At 39.6% G+C, this 15,711-nt stretch overlaps 2 non-coding genes across 2 annotated transcripts; both read left to right on the plus strand.

Annotated features, from left to right (window-relative positions):
- Nucleotides 1–4,648: 4,648 nt before the first annotated feature.
- LOC112731302 (small nucleolar RNA R71) lies at nt 4,649–4,756 on the plus strand. Its single transcript, XR_003167086.1, has one exon. It is a non-coding gene; the product is annotated as a small nucleolar RNA R71 (small nucleolar RNA).
- Nucleotides 4,757–12,095: 7,339 nt separating this feature from the next.
- LOC112732066 (small nucleolar RNA R71) lies at nt 12,096–12,202 on the plus strand. Its single transcript, XR_003167807.1, has one exon. It is a non-coding gene; the product is annotated as a small nucleolar RNA R71 (small nucleolar RNA).
- Nucleotides 12,203–15,711: the final 3,509 nt, after the last annotated feature.

Here is a 15,711-nt window from a genome sequence, read left to right on the forward strand (position 1 = left end):
TTCTCCTAGTTCAGTATGTTGATTCTTGAACACAGCTACTTTATGAGTCTTGGCCGTGGCCCTAAGCATTTTGTTTTCCAGTATTACCACCGGATACATAAATGCCACAGACACATAATTGGGTGAACCTTTTCAGATTGTGACTCAGCTTTGCTAAAGTCCCCAATTAGAGGTGTCCAGGGTTCTTAAGCACACTCTTCTTTTGCTTTGGACCTAGACTTTAACCGCTCAATCTCAAGTTTTCACTTGACACCTTCACGCCACAAGCACATGGTTAGGGACAGCTTGGTTTAGCCGCTTAGGCAAGGATTTTATTCCTTTAGGCCCTCCTATCCACTGATGCTCAAAGCCTTGGGATCCTTTTTATTACCCTTGCCTTTTGGTTTTAAGGGTTATTGGCTTTTTGCTCTTGCCTCTTAGTTTTAAGAGCTTTTGGCTTTTTTTGCTTGCTTTTTCTCTCTTTTTTTTTCGCTATATTTTTTTTCTGCAAGCTTTGTATTCACTGCTTTTTCTTGCTTCAAGAATCATTTTTATGATTTTTCAGATTATCAAATAACATGTCTCCTTGTCATCATTCTTTCAAGAGCCAACATATTTAACATTCTCAAACAACAACTTCAAAAGACATATGCACTGTTCAGACATTCATTCAGAAAACAAGAAGCATTGTCACCACATCAATATAATTAAATTAAGTTCAAGGATAAATTCGAAACTCATGTACTTCTTGTTCTTTTGAATTAAAATAGTTTTCATTTAAGAGAGGTGATGGATTCATAGGACATTCATAACTTTAAGACAAAGTTACTAAAGACTAATGATCATGTAATAAGACACAAACATGGATAAGCATTTATCATAAAGAAAACGAAAAACAAAGAATTTAAGAACAAGGAATGAATCCACCTTAGTGATGGTGGCGTTTCCTTCTTGAGGAACCAACGATGTCCTTGAGCTCTTCTATGTCTCTTCCTTGTCTTTGTTGCTCCTCCCTCATTGCTCTTTTATCTTCTCTAATTTCATGAAGGATGATGGAGTGCTCTTGATGTTCCACCCTTAATTGTCCCATGTTGGAACTTAATTCTCCTAGGGAGGTGTTGATTTGCTCCCAATAGTTTTGTGGAGGAAAATTTATTTGAGGCATCTCTGGGATCTCATGGTGATAAGCTTCATGCGTCTCTTGAGATCCATGAACGGGCTCTCTTGTTTGCTCCATCCTTTTCTTAGTGATGGGCTTCTCTTCCTCAATGGGAATGTCTCCTTCTATGAAAGCCCCAACTGAGTAACATAGATGGCAAACAAGATGAGGAAAAGCTAGCCTTGCCCTAGGAGAGGGCTTTTCGGCTATTTTGTAGAGTTCAAGGGAGATGACTTCATGAACTTCTACTTCCTCTCCAATCATGATGCTATGGATCATGATGGCCCGATCCACAGTAACTTCAGATTGGTTGCTAGTGGGGATGATGGAGCATTGTATGAACTCCAACCATCCTCTAGCTATAGGCTTGAGGTCCAGTCTTCTAAGTTGAACCGGTTTGCCTTTGGAGTCAATCTTCCATTGAGCTCCTTCCACACATATGTCCATGAGGACTTGGTCCAACCTTTGATTAAAGTTGACCCTTCTAGTGTAGGGGCGTGCATCTCCTTGCATCATAGGCAAGTCAAACGCCAACCTCACATTTTCCGGACTAAAATCTAAGTATTTCTCCCGAACCATGGTGAGATAATTCTTTGGGTTCGGCTTCTTACTTTGATCATGGTTCCTAGTGATCCATGCATTGGCATAGAACTCTTGAACTATTAGGATGCCGACTTGTTGGATGGGGTTTGTTAGAACTTCCCAACCTCTTCTTTGGATTTCATGTCGGGTCTCCGGATACTCATTTCTCTTGAGCTTGAAAGGGACCTCGGGGATCACCTTCTTCTTGGCCACAACATCATAGAAGTGGTCTTGATGAGCTTTGGAGATGAATCTTTCCATCTCCCATGACTCAGAGGTGGAAGCTTTTGTCATCCCTTTCCCTTTTCTAGAGGATTCTCTGGTCTTGGATGCCATCAATGGTAATGGAAAAACAAAAAGCTTATGCTTTTACCACACCAAACTTAGAATATTGCTCGCCCTCGAGCAAGAGAAGAAAGAATAGATGAAGAAGAAGAAAAAATGGAGGAGAGGGAGAGAGAGATGTGTTTCGGCCAAGAAGGGGAAGAGAGGGTTGTGTTGTGTGAAAATGAAGAAGAATAGAGGGCTTTATATAGGGAAGGGAGGGGGGTTAAGGTTCGGCCATATGGGTGGGTTTGGGTGGGAAATTGATTTGTGAATTTTGAAGGTAGGTGGAGTTTATGAGGTAGGTTTATGGGTAAGAGTGGATGATGTGAGTGGTGAAGTGTTTTGGGGAAGAGTGTTTATTGGGAAGAGAGGATGAACATTGAGAAGAGGGAAGAGAGTGAGTGGAGGTAGGTGGGGATCCTGTGGGGTCCACAAATGCTGAGTTGACCCTGTGGAGTCCACAGATCCTGAGGTGTCAAGGATTTGCATCCCTGCACCCATTAGGCATGTAAAATGCCTTTGCATGCAATTCTGGCGTTTAAACGCCGAATTGATGCTTGTTCTGGGCGTTCAACGCCCAGATACAGCATATTTCTGGCGTTGAACGCCAGCCAGATGCTTGTTTCTGGCGTTCAGCGCCAGCTCTTCTTCACTGTGCATTTCTGGCGTCTGAACGCAGCTCTGTTCTGGCGTTGAACGCCAGACAGATGCTCCTTACTGGCGTTTAAACGCCAGTGAGATCCTCCTCCAGGGTGTGAATTTTCTTCTGCTGTTTTTGATTCCGTTTTTAATTTTTATATTTATTTTGTGACTCCACATGATCATGAACCTAATAAAACATGAAATAACAATAAAAATAAAATTAGATAAATAAAAATTGGGTTGCCTCCCAACAAGCGCTTCTTTAATGTCAATAGCTTGACAGTGGGCTCTCATGGAGCCTCACAGATGTTCAGAGCATTGTTGAGACTCCCCAACACCAAACTTAGAGTTTGGATATGGGAGTTCAACACCAAACTTAGAGTTTGACTGTGGGGGCTCTGGTTGACTCTGTTTTGAGAGAAGCTTACTGTGTCTCTTTTCCATGTTTACAGAAGGATGACCTTGAGTTTTAAACACAAGGGAGTTCTCATTCAATTGAAGGACTAGTTCGCCTCTGTCAACATCAATTACAGCTCTTGCTGTGGCTAGGAAGGGTCTTCCAAGGATGATGGATTCATCCTCATCCTTCCCAGTATCTAGGACTATGAAATCAGCAGGGATGTAAAGGCCTTCAACCTTTACTAACACGTCCTCTACTTGTCCATAAGCCTGTTTTCTTGAATTATCTGCCATCTCTAATGAGATTTTAGTAGCTTGCACCCCAAAGATTCCCAGTTTCTCTATTACAGAGAGGGGCATGAGGTTTATCCCTGAACCAAGGTCACACAGAGCCTTTTCAAAGATCATGGTGCCTATGGTACAAGGTATTAAGAACTTTCCAGGATCCTGTTTCTTCTGAGGCAATGTCAGTTGATCCAGATCACTCAGTTCATTGGTGAACAAGGGAGGTTCATCTTCCCAAGTCTCAATACCAAATAATTTGGCATTCAGCTTCATGATTGCACCAAGGTACTTGGTAACTTGCTCCTCAGTAACATCCTCATTCTCTTCAGAAGAGGAATACTCATCAGAGCTCATGAATGGCATAAGGAGGTTTAATGGAATCTCTATGGTCTCTAGTTGAGTCTCAGATTCCTTTGGTTCCTCAGCGGAAAACTCCTTATTGATCACTGGACTTCCCAGGAGGTCTTCCTCCTTGGGATTCACGTCCTCCCCTTCTTCCTTGGATTCAGCCATGATGGTTATATCAATGGCCTTGCACTCTCCTTTTGGATTTTCTTCTGTATTACTTGGGAGAGTACTAGGAGGGATTTCAGTGATCTTTTTACTCAGCTGGCCCACTTGTGCTTCCAAATTTCTAATGGAGGACCTTGTTTCATTCATGAAACTCACAGTGGCCTTAGATAGATCAGAGACTAAGTTTGCTAAATTAGAGGTATTTTGTTCAGAGTTCTCTGTCTGTTGCTGAGTGGATGATGGAAAAGGCTTACTATTGCTAAACCTGTTTCTTCCACCATTATTAAAGCCTTGTTGAGGCTTTTGTTGATCCTTCCATGAGAGATTTGGGTGATTTCTCCATGAGGGATTATAGGTGTTTCCGTATGGTTCACCCATGTAATTCACCTCTGCTATTGCAGGGTTCTCAGGATCATAAGCTTCTTCTTCAGAAACTGCCTCTTGAGTACTGTTGGATGCAGCTTTCATTCCATTCAGATTCTGAGAAATCATATTGACTTACTGAGTCAATAGTTTGTTCTGAGCCAATATGGCATTCAGAGTATCAATTTCAAGAACTCCCTTCTTCTGATGCGTCCCATTACTCACAGGATTCTTCTCAGAAGTGTACATGAACTGGTTGTTAGCAACCATGTCAATGAGTTCTTGAGCTTCTACAGGCGTTTTCTATAGGTGAATGGATCCACCTGTAGAAGTATCCAATGACATCTTAGCTAATTCAGACATACCATCATAGAATATATCCAGGATGGTGCATTCTGAAAGCATGTCAGAAGGACACTTTTTGGTAAGTTGCTTGTATCTCTCCCAAGCTTCATAGAGGGATTCACCTTCTTTCTGTTTGAAGGTTTGAACATCCACTCTAAGATTACTAAGCTTTTGAGGAGGAAAGAACTTGGCTAAGAAAGCCGTGACCAGCTTATCCCAAGAGTTCAGGCTATCTTTGGGTTGAGAGTCCAACTACACTCTAGCTCTGTCTCTCACAGCAAAATGGAAAAGTATGAGCCTGTAGACTTCAGGATCTACTCCATTAGTCTTAACAGTATCACAGATCTGCAAGAATTCAATTAAGAACTGAAAGAGATCTTCAGATGGAAGTCCATGGAACTTGCAGTTTTGTTGCATCAGAGAAACTAATTGAGGTTTCAGCTCAAAATTGTTTGCTCCAATGGTAGGGATGGAGATGCTTCTTCCATGTAAATTGGAATTAGGTGCAGTAAAGTCACCAAGCATCCTCCTTGCATTATTATTATTTTCGGCTGCCATCTCCTCTTCCTGTTCGAAAATTTCTGAAAGGTGCTTGCTGGATTGTTGTAATTTAGCTTCTCTAAGTTTCCTCTTCAGAGTCCTTTCAGGTTCTGGATCTACTTCAACAAGAATATTCTTGTCCTTGCTCCTGCTCATATGAAAAAGAGGGAACAAAAAAATAATAATAATAGGGATCATTTTTACCACAGTATAGAGGTCCCTGTGTGAGTAGAAGAAAAGAAGAAGAAAAGAATGTAATGTAAGAAAAGAAACACAAGGGTGAGGAGAGCAGAGATGTGAGATGAAGAGAAGTGTTGGTAGATGAATAAATAAATAGACGGAGATGAGAGAGAAAGAGAATTTTTGAAAATTATTTTTGAAAAATGGTTAGTGATTTTCGAAAATTAAAAGAAGAAATAAATTAAAATTGAATTTTGAAACAATTAGTTAATTAAAAAGAATTTTTTTTTTGAAAAAGAGGGGGATATTTTCGAAAATTAGAGAGAGAGGGTTAGTTAGGTAGTTTTGAAAAAGATGAGAAACAAACAAAAAGTTAGTTAGTTAGTTGAAACAAATTTTGAAAATCAATTTTTGAAAAGATAAGAAGATAAGGAGTTAGAAAAGATATTTTAAAATCAAATTTTTGAAAAAGATAAGATAAGAAGATATTTTTGAAAAGATATGATTGAAATTAATTTTGAAAAAGATTTGATTTTTAAAATTACAATTAATGACTTGATTCACAAGAAATCACAAAATATGATTCTAGAACTTAAAGTTTGAATCTTTCTTAACAAGTAAGTAACAAACTTGAAATTTTTGAATCAAAACATTAATTGTTGATGATATTTTCGAAAATATGATGTAAAATTAAGAAAAAGATTTTTGAAAAATATTTTTAAAATTTTCGAAAATAAATGAGAAAAATGAAAAAGATTTAATTTTTGAAAAAGATTTTGAAAAAGATAAGATTTTTAAATTGAAAATTTGATTTGACTCATAAGAAACAATTGAATTTTAAAAATTTTTGAAAAAGTCAACTCCAATTTTCGAATTTATGAGAAGAAAAAGGGGAAGATATTTTTTTTCTATTTTTGAATTTTTTTATGATGAGAGAGAAAAACATGAAAATGATGCAATGCATGAAAATTTTGGATCAAAACAATGAATGCATGCAAGAATGCCATGAATGTCAAGATGAACACCAAGAACACTATGAAGATCATGATGAACATCAAGAACATATTTTTAAAAAATTTTTATAAGCAAAGAAAACATGCAAGACACCAAACTTAAAAATTTTTCATGTATAGACACTATGAATGCAAGAATGCATATGAAAAACAAGGAAAGACACAAAACAAGGAAATTTAAAGATCAAACAAGAAGACTTACCAAGAACAACTTGAAGATCATGAAGAACACTATGAATGCATGAATTTTTCGAAAAAATGCAAGATGAACATGCAATTGACACCAAACTTAAAATCTGACTCAAGACTCAAACAAGTAACACAAAATATTTTTTATTTTTATGATTTTCTAAATTTTTTTTGGATTTTTGTATATTATTTTCGAAAAACATGTAGGAAAAAGAAAATAAGAAATCCAAAATCTTTAAGAAGAATTCCAGGAATCTTTCAATATTAGCCCAAAGCTCCAATCAAAGGGTTGGACATGGCTTAATAGCCAGTCAGCTTTAGGATGTAAATCAGGTGGATCCAGAACAGCAGCAGGTGGATTAGCAACAACTAGCTTGCTCTTGATAATATTGGGTTGGAAGCCCCAGTCCAAATGAATTTAGACATGGCTTTACATCCAGTCAGGCTTCAACATGCTTTATGAAACACTAGAATTCATTCTTAAAAAAATTTAGAATAATTTTTGAAAACAGATGAGAAATTTTTGAAAGATTTTTGAAAATTTTTTTTTGAAAACTTTTTGAAAATAAAATAAGAAGAAAATTACCTAATCTGAGCAACACGATGAACCGTCAGTTGTCCAAACTCGAACAATCCCCGGCAACGGCGCCAAAAACTTGGTGCACGAAATTGTGATCTCAGGCAACAGCGCCAAAAACTCTGTACGCACGTCTTAATAAATCGTTTTTCATTCACAACTTCGATACAACTAACCAGCAAGTGCACTGGGTCGTCCAAGTAATAAACCTTACGTGAGTAAGGGTCGATCCCACGGAGATTGTTGGTATGAAGCAAGCTATGGTCATCTTGTAGAACTCAGTCAGGTAGATAATAATTGATTATGGAGTTTTCGAAAATTATAACAAATAAACAGAAAATAAAGATAGAAATACTTATGTATATCATTGGTGAGAATTTCAGATAAGCGTATAGAGATGCGTTTGTTCCTCTGAACTCCTGCTTTCCTGCTGTCTTCATCCAATCAATCCTATTCCTTTCCATGGCTGGCTTTATGTAAGGACATCACCATTGTCAATGGCTACTTTTCATCCTCTCTGTGAAAATGGTCCGATGCACTGTCACTGCATGGCTAATCATCTGGAGGCATCACCGTGGTCAATGGCTGCATCCTATCCTCTTGTGAAAATGGTCCAAATGCTCTGTCACAGCACGGCTAATCATCTGAGGTTCTCGATCATACTGGAATAGGATTCACCCTCCTTTTGCGTCTGTCACTACGCCCAGCACTCGTGAGTTTGAAGTTCGTCACAGTCATTCAATCCCAGAATCCTACTCAGAATACCACAAACAAGGTTTAGACTTTCCGGATTCTCATGAATGCCGCCATCAATCTAGCTTATACCACGAAGATTCTGATTAAGAGATCCAAGAGATAATCATTCAATCGAAGGTAGAACGAAAGTGGTTGTCAGGAACGCGTTCATAGGGAATGATGATGATTGTCACGTTCATCACATTCATGTTGAAGTGCAAATGAATATCTTAGAAGCGAAATAAGTTGAATTGAATATAAAACAGTAGTACTTTGCATTAATTCATGAGGAACAGCAGAACTCCACACCTTAATCTATGGAGTGTAGAAACTCTACCGTTGAAAAATACATAAGTGAAAGGTTCAGGCATGGCCGAATGGCCTGCCCCCATGAAAGTCTAAGATATCATAAAACTGATCAAAGATGTCAAATACAATAGTAAAAAGTCCTATTTATACTAGACTAGCTACTAGGGTTTACAGAAGTAAGTAATTGATGCATAAATCCACTTCCGGGGCCCACTTGGTGTGTGCTTGGGCTGAGCTTGAAATCTACACGTGCAGAGGTCATTCTTGGAGTTGAACACCAGTTTGTAACGTATTTCTGGCGTTTAACTCTGGCTCGTGACGTGTTTCTGGCGTTTAACTCCAGACAGCAGCGTAGAACTGGCGTTCAACGCCCTTTTACATCATCTAAACTCGGCCAAAGTATGGACTATTATATATTTCTGGAAATCCCTAGATGTCTACTTTCCAACGCAATTGGAAGCGCGCCATTTTGAGTTCTGTAGCTCCAGAAAATCCACTTTGAGTGCAGGGAGGTCAGAATCCAACAGCATCAGCAGTCCTTCTTCAACCTCTGAATCTGATTTTTGCTCAGGTCCCTCAATTTCAGCCAGAAAATACCTAAAATCACAGAAAAAATACACAAACTCATAGTAAAGTCCAGAAATGTGATTTTTAACATAAAAACTAATAAAAACATCCCTAAAAGTAACTTGATCCTACTAAAAACATACTAAAAACAATGCCAAAAAGCGTATAAATTATCCGCTCATCAGCCACCCTCTTTGTTCAATTTTCTCCTGAATCTGTGGGCACTCGTCTTCATTGATTTGGAAGGTTAACTTGGGCAGTATCTTTTTGAGCTTTATCCGCTCAAATTCTTGTTCATGGAACGCAGTTTTGAATCTCTTCTCATCGAAAGGAATGCTCTCCATTGGTTCCTTCCTCTTTTGTCTCTTGGAGCTTGATGATGCCATGAACTTGAGTTGCTGTGTGAGGAGATTGGAAGGTACGGATAGATGAGGAATTTGGTTGGTTAGGACGAGGTGTGATGAAGGAATTTTGGATGCCGGAAGTGTTAAGTGTAGAGAGTGGGAATTCGAGTGTGAGGGGTAAGTACGCACCAGGACTCACTTATATAGAGAGATGATGAGGGGATGAAAGGTATGGATTGATGTGGAGGTTGTTGGATGGACGGATGGGGTTTTATAGAGCATGAGCACAAGGGTCCTCATCTTTATGAGGGCTATTGGTTCGGTCTTCAAGGGTCTCCTTTCTTCAATGTTGCATGGCAACATTTTCCAATACATCCCCCTTTGGGGCACGTGTGTTGTATCCTCCTTTTGTGGTGTCCAAACCTTCTTCATTTAATTGTCCAATCAATCCTCTTCAATGCTCCTTTCCTTTTCCCTATAAAAATAAAATAAAAAAAAATCAATATCATAAAAAAAGATTTAAACTTTACGGCTAGAATAATAAAGAAAAAGAATTAGATTGTTTATTCATGAATACCAACTAACTAACTAACTGTGCATCTTTATATGCATATTCGTGGCACCTTGGCTGACACCAAACTTAGTTTGGAGCATTGTGATGAAAAAGTCTTTGTTCAAAGCTCCAAGACTAGCATGCTCTGAGTTGCATTCATGCTTTCTTGGCATGCTTTGAACACCAAACTTGTTCTTCACTATATACTGCATAACAAGGATTTCACCAAGTGTTAGTCAAGTTTGAGTTGGAATTCATAAAAATTGACTTATTAACTATTTTCTAAAAGCATATAAAACATGGGTTGCCTCCCATGAAGCGCTTCTTTAGAGTCACTAGCTTGACGTTTTGCCTTCATCAAGGAGGTCGATAGTGCTTCAAGTCTTCTCCTCTGGCAGTAGACCTATATCCAGTAGTTGTATCAATGATCTCTACATGTTCCAAGGAGAGAACTCTGTTGATAGCGAAGACCTTAGGTAGCTGAGATGGCACAGTGGGGAGATCAGGGGGGATATCTGGGAAGTAAGCTGAGATCACTTTATCCCCTGGAGAGAAGTCCTCTGTAGGGATCTTTTTGTTCCTCCACCTCCTTGGTACCTTCTTCTTTGTTCCTTGTGATGTTGTCTTACTCTTTGTGGCCTCTTCTTCTAAAGAAATTTTGATGTTGTCTTCACATGCCTCTGGTGGTTTAGGTTCCTCCAGCTTTTCCTTGAGCTGTGACAGCTGCTTGTTTCCTTGTCCATCAACCAAGGGAGTTTCCGGATGAGCTTGTTGTTCTTCAGTACTCATCTCTTCCTTCAGTATCTCATTGTGATCCTTCCTTGGTTCCTTGTTCTCTTGATCCGTTTCTTGTGAGAGTTTGAAGACAGTGAAGGTGAGCTATTCATCATGGATCCTCAAGATTAGCTCCCCTCGCTCCACGTCTATGAGTGCTCTGGCTGTAGCTAGGAATGGTCTTCCCAATATGATTGGGTGAGTGTAACTCTCTTCCATGTCCAATATGACAAAGTCTGCTGGGAGGAAGTATTTCCCAGCCTTTACCAACACATTTTCCACCACTCCTATTGCTTGTTTTTTAGTTTTGTTAGCCAGCCTGATGACTACATCTGTGGGCATTATCTCATTGATCTGCTGCCTCTTCACAAGGGCCAAGGGCATTAAGTTGATGCTTGCTCCCAAGTCGCAGAGTGCTCTATCAAACATTGTTTCTCCTATGGCACAGGGTATGTGAAAACTCCCTGGGTCCTTTCTTTTTGTAGGCAACTCTGGTTGAATGAGGGCGCTGCACTCCTTGTTCATCACTATAGTTTGGCCTCCCTTGAGTGAGCTTTTCCTGGGAAGCAGTTCCTTCATATACTTGATGTATGCAGGCATTTGTTGGATGGTCTTGATGAATGGTATGTTTACATGTAGAGATGCAAACAAGTCAAGAAATCTTGAGTATATTCTCTTCTCCACAGCACCATTGAGTAGTTGGGGAAAGGGTGCATAGAGTCTCAGCAGCTCTTGTTGTGAGATTTTTGGTTCTTGGTGATCTTTTACCTTCTCCTCTGCTGAGGTATCTCCAGGTTGTTCTGACAGCTTGTTTGGCTTGTCCTTAGTCTCCTTATCACTTATAGTGACCATCTTGCAATTTTCCCATCTTACTTTCTTTGTTTCTCCTATTAGATTTTTCTCTGTGTCACTTGGGAATCCATCTGTAGGTTTGGGAATCTGCTCAGAGAGATACCCTACTTGAGATTCCAACCTCTTGATGGTGTCTCCCTGGTTCTTAAAATTTGCTCGCACTTCCTCCTTGAACGCCTTGTTGTCTTGAATCTCTTTGCCTATGCCTTCAAGTAGATTCTCAATCCTTGAGAGTCTGTCATCAAATGATGGGTGATTGGGATTAGAAGTGGAAGGATGAGAAATATTATTTTGGTTTTGATATGGATGTGGAGAGGTGTTGTCATGGTGGTGTTGATATGTTCTCTGTGTGAATTGTTGGTGAGCTACATTGTTGTTGGGGTTGTGATGTCTCCGATCTTGGCCTTGATCTTATTGATTCCCCCACCCAAAGTTTGGGTGATTCCTCCAACTAGGGTTGTAGGTCTTGGAGTATGGATCATGGTTTTGCCTAGGTGAATTCCCAATGTAGTTGGCTTGCTCCTGACTACCCTCTGCTTCTTCATTCACTCCTTCTTGGGTTGCTGATGAAGTGGTGATTGCTGCTACTTGGTTCCTCTCCATCTTCTTGGTGAGGTCAGCCAGCTGCTTGGTAATGAGCTTATTTTGGGCCAGCAGAGCATCTACATTGTTTAGCTCCATCACTCCTCTAGTGTTCCCTCTTTCAGAAGCATAGAAATAGTCATTTTCTGCTACAGTTTCAATGACATCTATGGCCTCCTCAATGGTCTTCTTCTTGTTCAGAGATCCCCCGGATGAGTGGTCTACTGCTTTCTTTGATTCATAAGAAAGGCCTTCATAGAAAATGTATAGCTGCACCCATTCATTGAACCTATCTGGTGGACACCTCCTTGTCAGGTCCTTAAACCTCTCTCATGCTTCATATAGAGTCTCACCATCTTGTTGCCTGAAAGTTTGGACCTCAGCTCTCAGCCTGTTGATTCTTTGGGAAGGATAGAATTTGGCTAAAAATTTGTTCACCACATCTTCCCAAGTTGTCAAACTCTCCTTCGGAAAAGACTCCAGCCACTTGGCTGCCTTATCCTTGAGTGAGAATGGAAATAAGAGCAGTCTATAGGCGTCAGGATGAACACCATTAGACTTCACCGTGTCACATATCCTCAGGAAGGTGGTTAGATGTTGATTGGGATCTTCTTGGACTCCTTCTCCGAACGAACAGTTGTTCTGAACAAGGGTGATGAGCTGCGGTTTTAGTTCAAAATTATTGGCATGGATGGTCGGCTTTTGAATGCTACTTCCACAGTTTCCTGGGTTTGGATTGATGTAAGAGCCTAAAACTCTTCTCTCCTCCCCAGCATGATTTGCTCGACCTTCTCTGCCATGGTTGTGAGCCTCTTCTTCATGATGGTTTTCCATGTTTTTTTCCATGTTTAGTTCAAAGTATTCCTCCTCTTCCTCGGCACCCACTACTCGTTTTTCTCTTGCTTCCCTCCTTAATCTAAGGAAGGTCCTCTCAGGTTCTGAATCAAAGGAAGTTGAAGCCCCGCTTCTTTTCCCTGTCATACAACCAACAAAGCACAAGCAAGGAAAATAGATGCAAGAAGTATTTCTGTTAGAATTACTGTTAGTGTGAGTGATGCAATATATCAAACAGTTAGTGGGTCAGTGAACTGAATTGTAAATAACTAAAAAAAATGAAAATGTAAGGGGAGGGGGAGAAATTAACTAAAACTGAAAGTAAATTACTCAAACAGAAAATTAAATCAAACAAACTAAAAATACTCAATCTAGTTATCCTCCAATTTAATCATTGTTGATTCAAAATCAATCCCCGACAACGGCGCCATAAACTTGATACGCGAAAAACTTGTCTCTCAACAAATTTCCTTCGGCAAGTGTACCGAATTCGTCGTCAAGTAAAAGCTCACAATAGAGTGAGGTCGAATCCCACAGAGATTGATTGATCAAGCAACTTTAATTAAAGGAATGTTCTAGTTGAGCGAACCAGAATTTGAGTTGAGAATTGCAGAAAATTAAATGGCGGGAAAGTAAATGGTGGAAACAGTAAATGCTGGAAATAAATAGCTGAATGTAAATGGCGGAAAGTAAATTGCAGAATCTTAAATGGGGATGGGGCAATTGCTCATAAAAGTAAATGGCAGAAATTAAAGAGAATGGGTAAGATCAGAAATGGGGAGTTCATTGGGCTCAGGAGATGTTGCATTCTCCGGATCAAGTTCATTTTCATCTCTTCCTCAATCAATGCATTTATTGATCTCCTTGACAATCTTAAGTGATCGAATTACAATTCCTTGTAATTCAATCTCTCAAATCTTGATCAATAGCCAATTCCTTGGTCAATTGCTCATGAGAAGAGATGAAGTATGGTCACTGATTATACCACATGCATTTCCCAAATCAAGTGTTGGAAGGATTATAGTCACATATCCATCCACACCCAATTTGGTCCAGCATGAGAAAGCATTTCTAGCATGATCCCTTCATTCCTCTTTCAAGGTTCAGAAGAGATCCAAGTATGAATAGCTTCTTTTTCAAGATAACTACCTAATTGGATGAAGATCGAAAGCCTTCTAGTAAAATCAAGAGAAAAGATAGAAGAAGGAGAATGAAAACTAAAATTGATCCATCAAATTACAACAGAGCTCCCTAACCCAATGAAAGGGGTTTAGTTGTTCATAGCTCTGGAAAATAAAAACAAAGATGGAGAATACATGCTGAAAGTAAACTAGAAGTGCAGAGAAAGTAAAATACAGAGAGTAATTCTAGGCCAAAGGCTCCCTAAGCTTTCCAGCTCTCCAATTAATTCAAAGCTACTCCTATATATACTACTCTTCTGATCTTCTAGTTGGCTCTTCAAGTCTTGGGTATGGGCTTTTGGATCCTGAGTTTGAAGCAGTTATCTTCATCATTGGGCTTAGCTTTGCTTGCAGAGAGAAAGTGTGAAGTAGGCAGGGACTTTTAGCTCAGGACGTTAGTGGTGTTAACGTTAAGTGAAAGTGTGGGTTCGAGAACGTTAGTGACAATCACCTTTTTCACTAACGTTGCTCACCTAAGTATGAGCCACGTTAACCTCAATGTTAGTGGCACAAACGTTACCACTAACGTTGCCTCTTGGTCCTTCGCACACGTTATTGGGACTTACCTTTCCCAATTACGTTGATAAACCTCCCCCTTCCCTACGTTAGAGTCCACGTTAACTTAGTTAACGTGGCTCTTAACGTAAGCTTTCCAATCCTTCGAGAACGTTAGTGACACTTACCTTTGTCACTAACGTTCCAATGTGCCCCTATTTCTCACGTTAGAGTCCATGTTAACTAGGTTAACGTGGCTTCTAACGTGGTCATGCTAGCCATCTCCAACGTTAGTGACAAAGGTGAGTGTCACTAACGTTGGCTCATCATCTCTTTATCCACGTTAGCTTCCACGTTAACTAAGTTAACGTGGGAGTTAACGTTGCTCATGGTGGCTCTTGGTGGTTCACCCCAACGTTACTGACAAAGGTAAGTGTCACTAACGTTGGCGACCAATTGCTCTCTCCACGTTAGCTTCCACGTTAACTAAGTTAACGTGGGAGTTAACGTGGCTTATGGAAGCTTGGCCAACGTTAGTGACAAAGGTGAATGTCACTAACGTTGGCTTCCTTTTTGCTTCTTAACGTTAGAAGCCACGTTAACTAAGTTAACATGGCAACTAACGTGGCCAATTATGAGCTTGGTCCAATGTTAGTGACAAAGGCGAGTGTCACTAACGTTGGCCTTGTTGTCTTCTTCCACGTTAGAGTTCACGTTAACTTAGTTAACGTGACTCTTAACGTGGGCTTATGATGGCTTCGAGGGCATTATTGGCGATTACCTTTCTCATTAACTTTGCAAGTTAGCACCCATTCCACGTTAGAGGTCACGTTAGCGGTACTAACGTGACTGCTAACGTGGTTCTTCTTTGCTTCCTTTGTCCTGAAATTAAGCAACAAAGTGCATCAAAGTTCTGGTCCAAGTCATGAGTCATGCATCATCCAATTTATCATATAATTTATGCAAAATCCTCATGAAATCATGTAAAGTGCACAATGTATGCTTGAATCAAGATGTAAGTGAATATCTACCCAAAACTAACTTATTTTCTAAGAAAATGCATGAAACTACCCTAAAAACAGTAAAGAAAAGGTCAGTGAAACTGGCCAAAATGCCCTAGCATCACAAACCCAACTCATTTCTAATACTATTTCATGCAGAATTCAAGCTTGGGCAAGGGGGGAGCAATTGTTTGGTAGTATAGCATCATGTAGGTTAGTTTCTAGAGAGAGAAGCTCCCTCTTCTCTCTAGAATTAGGTTAGGTTAATCTCCATCTTAGATCTAGGTCAATTTTCATGTTTTCATCTTGTTTCCTTCATAATTTCTTGTTCCTACTACTTGACTCTCTTAGTTTTCTTGTTAATTTCCCTTTTTGTTCTCTTTTGTGATGT

Source organism: Arachis hypogaea, chromosome 12 (genome assembly GCF_003086295.3).
Source record: "Arachis hypogaea cultivar Tifrunner chromosome 12, arahy.Tifrunner.gnm2.J5K5, whole genome shotgun sequence".
NCBI lineage: Eukaryota > Viridiplantae > Streptophyta > Magnoliopsida > Fabales > Fabaceae > Arachis > Arachis hypogaea.